Here is a 5,372-nt window from a genome sequence, read left to right on the forward strand (position 1 = left end):
TGGGAGTTGGTGATGGACAGGGAGGCCTGGCGTGCTGCGATTCATGGGATTGCAAAGAGTTGGACATGATTGAGTGACTGATCTGATCTGATCTGATTTTCTATAATATAGAAAATCTGTAATATATATTGAAAGGAGTACAAGGTAGAAATTCCTAATGTTGTCAGACTCTTGGTGTTTAAGAAGTAAAACTAAGTTATTAGAAAAATGTAAATGTTTTACAATATTCACTCTTTGTAGGTCTCAGATACTTCAGATTTCATTGTCCATACGTTGAAGGCAAATGCTAACAGACAGAACTCTATATCAATTATTTAGAAGTTATTATCTAAAATATTTACTATAGAGAGGTGGCATTTTCAAGTCACAAGCATTTGATTTGAACTAATATTTTTATTCACGTCAAAAGTTCTTCATAATTTTCCTTTTTTAAAACTTTTTCAACTGTGCACCTGCCATTTTAACCACATAGAACTATTTGGGAAAACTGGCCTCAGCAGAACATCAGAGAATAAAGCATCAGATATCATCTTGGAAGCAATTTTTTTTTAATTCTTGTTTTATCAATAACTCAGGTATTACTTTAAGCATTTAGTCCATGTAATAGTAACAAAATAAATGCTCATCTCAGTGTTTTCAAAATCGTTCTAGACCTCATTTTCTGCCATCCTTCTAAATAAACTTAAGGCTCTATCTTTGGTGGCCCACAGACATCTGCAGAGGTCTGACATATTCTGATACTACGTGACTCCTGGCTTTTTCCCCCTCTTCCCTGCCATCTTCCACAAAGGGTAAAACCTACCTTATCTCTGCTGACACAGGACAGATCAGTAATTGCTTTTGTGGCCTCTTATCACTTCTAAAAGATTTCTGGGAGCTTTCTCTGTCTTGAAAAACTGATATGCCCTCTCCAGTCACAGGAAAGCTGCTGGTCTTCCAGTTCATTTCACACAAAATGCTTAAGCATTCTCTCTCAATGCCCCTGACAACAAGTAAAGCCAGTTCTCGTCTACTATTGCTCCATGTTCACAAGGATACCTCTGTTGAGCTATACTCTATTGGAGTTTAGTGAAAGAATTAGGACAGAAGTTATCTCTATACATTCGTTTTCTAAAATATACACTGTAGACAAAAGGCCCTTCACAGAGATTTCCAACACTACTAGATTCTATTACTTCCCCTGATGATACTTCCAGCCCAGTCATAAAATCTTTCAGCCCAAATCCAAAACCAAACTTAGGATAGAACATCTGATCTGTAGATTAGGAAATATTTTCCTAAAATTTAGTTTTTATTTTTGAATACCTTTGGCACTTGGAATGTAAATATACTCTGGGAAAGCAAAAAAAGAAAAACTTTTCTTTTCAAATTATTATGATTTTTTAGAAATTTTGAAACACTATTTCAGAATTCAAGAGGTGATAATTCACTCCTTTATGTTTCAGTGTTCCTTGAGCCACATTTTCCAGATAGATTCAGATGGTCAAAATGGAAAATGAGTGGACGGTTACAATAAGAAAGGGGGAAAAAGGGAGAAAAGTTATTGGAATGTGTAATTACATTAGATTAAATAAAGCAATTTCCCTGAAGGTTCGATTCTAGGGAAAGAGCAACGGTGTCATAATTTTTCACTCTTTACAAATCCCTACATACAAACAACTAGGGGAGATAGAAGAAAGGAAAACAAAAACCAATTCATGAACTAATACTAAACCAGGTGAAAAGATCTTTATGAACTCGAAGTTCTAAGTCACAGTAAAACAATACCTGCATGGTATCACCATCTGTGCAGGAGAAAGCAAAGGGTAAGAATAAAGTATTGGATGGACCTGAGAAGCAAGAGCTCCAGAATAATCAGCAGGTACTCAGTAGACCCAGGTTCAACCCCTGGGGAAGATGCCCTGCAGAAAAGTATGGCAACCCATTCTAGTATTCTTGCCTGGAGAATTCCATGGACAGAGGAGCCTGGCAGGCTACAGTCCATGGGGTCACACACAGTCAGACACAACTAAGCGACTAGCACACACTTAGTAGCAATCACGCTGAGACCACTCAGAACACCAGTTGAAGTGGAGAGGCTGTGCCTAATCCAGAAGGACGTGTACAAGGAGTCCAGGGCAAGATCTATAAGGGCCTAGAGAAGCCATCCATAAACTCTCGAAACTTAACATTCAGAACTTCTTTTGATAGGACTCACATTGAGGAAAAAGTGCTCAGAGTTGAATCAAAACTTAGCAGAAAAGTGATCTTAGAATATAAAAATCCACATGAAAGTGAAGGAGATGATACAGCTAGGTTACCACATATTTGACTATTACACAAGCAAAAAAAGAAGGTCTGTGAAGGTAGAAAAAGTACCCTGAACCACACTTTCTTTTAAAAGTTTAGGAAAACCAATTCAAATATAATTAAACAGTAGAAAAGTAGCAACCAGGGAATTATAGCTATTATCTTGCAAAAAATTTTAATGGAGTATAAACTATAAAAATACTGAATCACTATGCTGTAGACCTGAAACTAATATAATATTTTTAATCCACTATCCTTATATCAGAAAGATTATAATGGATTTAATTGTTTCTCAAATTTCATATGTTCAAGTACTAATTCCCAGTGCTTCAGAATGTGACCTTATTTGGGGATAGGATCTTCAGAGAGGTAATAAATAATAAACTAAAATGAGGTCATAAGGGTAGGCTCTAATCCAGTATAACTAGTGTCCTGATAAAAGAAAGAAAGCTGGAGACAGACACACACACAAAGGAAATGCCATGTGAAGATTCATTTATGATACCACAAGTAGCAGTATTTATAAAGCTAGTCTAAGATTGGGGAAGGAAATGACAACTCACTCCAGTATTCTTGCCTGGAGAATCCCAGGGACAGAAGAGCCTGGTGGGCTGCTGTCTATAGGGTCATAAAGTCAGACACAACTGAAGCGCCTTAGCAGCAGCAGCAGCAGCAATATAAAATTGTTGTGTATATAATGTGGGATAATGTTTTGTGTATAAGTGGGCCTTAGGAAGTATCACTACAAACAAATTATGGAGGTGATGGACTTCCATTTGAGCTATATAAAATCCTGAAAGATGATGCTGTGAAAGCACTGCACTCAATATGCCAGCAAATTTGGAAAACTCAGCAGTGGCCACAGGACTGGAAAAGGTCAGCTTTCATTCCAAACCCCAAGAAAGGTAATGCCAAAGAATGCTCCAACTACCACACAATTGCACTCATCTTACAGGCTAGCAAAGTAATGCTCAAAATTCTCCAAGCCAGGTTTCAACAGTACATGAACTGTGAACTTCCAGTTGTTCAAGCTGGTTTTAGAAAAGGCAGAGAAACCAGAGATCAAACTCCCAACATCTGCTGGATGATCAAAAAAGTAAGAAAGTTCCAGAGAAACTACTTCTGCTTTATTGACTATGTCAAAGCCTTTGATTGTGTGGATCACAACAAACTCTGGAAAATTCTTCAAGAGATATGAATACCAGACCACCTGAATTGCCTCTTGAGAAATCTGTATGCAGGTCAGGATGCAACTCTTAGAACTGGATATGGAACAACAGACAGGTTCCAAATAGGGAAAGGAGTACATCAAGGCTGTACATTGTCACCCTGCTTATTTAACTTACATGCAGAGTACATCATGAGAAACTTTGGGCTGGATGAAAAGCACAAGCTGGAATCAAGATTGTTGGGAGAAGTATCAATAACCTCAGATATGCAGATGACACCAACCTTATGGAAGAAAGTGAAGAGGAACTAAAAAGCCTCTTGATGAAAGTGAAAGAGGAGAGTGAAAAAGTTGGCTTAAAGCTCAGAAAACTAAGATCATGGAATCCGGTCCCATCACTTCATGGCAAATAGATGGGGAAACAGTGGAAACAGTGACAGGCTTTATTTTGGGGGACTCCAAAATCACTGCAGATGGTGATTGCAGCCATGAAATTAAAAGACTCTTGCTCTTTGGAAGAAAAGTTATGACCAGCCTAGACAGCAAATTAAAAAGTAGAGACATTACTTTGCCAGCAAAGGTCCATCTAGTCAAGGCTATGGTTTTTCCAGTAGTCATGGATGGATGTGAGAGTTGGGCTATAAAGAAAGCTGAGCACTGAAGAATTGATGCTTTTGAACTGTGGTTTGGAGAAGGCTCTTGAGAGTCTCTTGGACTGCAAGGAGATCCAACCAGTCCACCCTAAAGGAAATCAGTCCTGAATATTCACTGGAAGGACTGATGCTGCTGAAGCTGAAACTCCAGTACTTTAGCCACCTGATGCAAAGAACTGACTCATTTGAAAAGACTGTGATTCTGGGAAAGATTAAAGACAGGAGGAGAAGGGGACAACAGAGGATGAGATGGTTGGATGGCAGCACCAACTCAATGGATATGAGTTTGAGTAGACTCCGGGAGTTTGCGATGGACAGGGAGGCCTGGCATGCTGCAAGCAGTCCATGGGGTCACAAAGAGTAGGACAGACTAAGTGACTGAACTGAACTGAACTGAACTGAAAGTTAATGAGAAATTATGGGATTATTTTAATTCTCACATCCATTATGTCCTTTAGTACAAGGATTCTCAGAATGGGAAAAAAAAATTAAAAGTAGGTTAATTACAAAAGGTTAAATTTTAAAGGTAGGCCGAAATATGAATCTGAAGTATTAGTATGATCAGATCGGGAAACAATGGCAACCTTAGGAAGCTGTTAGGAGCTGAGATTTTAGTTTGAAATTCCATTACCCATGAAAAGGAAAAGCATCCCTTGAATAAATGTTGATCCACGTCTGGGACAGAAAAATGGATACAGTGACCCTGGAATATCTTAATTGTACCAAATACTGAGGAGGCTATCAAAGTGAAGTAAGGTCTTATCATACGTCAATTATGGTAATGTCAAACAAATAAAACAGCAAGCAACAAGCCAAAGGTACCAAATTAAAGAATCTTCCACTAACTTGAAATAATGTTTCAAATAGAATAATCAGATCAGATCAGATCAGATCAGTCGCTCAGTCGTGTCCAACTCTTTGCAAACCCCATGAATCACAGCACGTCAGGCCTCCCTGTCCATCACCAACTCCCAGAGTTCACTGAGATTCATATCCATCGAGTCAGTGATACCATCCAGCCATCTCATCCTCTGTCGTCCCCTTCTCCTCTTGCCCCTAATCCCTCCCAGCATCAGAGTCTTTTCCAATGAGTCAACTCTTCTCATGAGGTGGCCAAAGTACTGGAGTTTCAGCTTTAGCATCATTCCTTCCAAAGAAATCCCAGAGCTGATCTCCTTCAGAATGGACTGGTTGGATCTCCTTGCAGTCCAAGGGACTCTCAAGAGTCTTCTCCAACACCACAGTTCAAAAGCATCAATTCT

The sequence above is a fragment of the Bison bison genome, unplaced genomic scaffold (genome assembly GCF_000754665.1).
Source record: "Bison bison bison isolate TAMUID 2011002044 unplaced genomic scaffold, Bison_UMD1.0 scf7180017864310, whole genome shotgun sequence".
Taxonomy (NCBI): domain Eukaryota; kingdom Metazoa; phylum Chordata; class Mammalia; order Artiodactyla; family Bovidae; genus Bison; species Bison bison.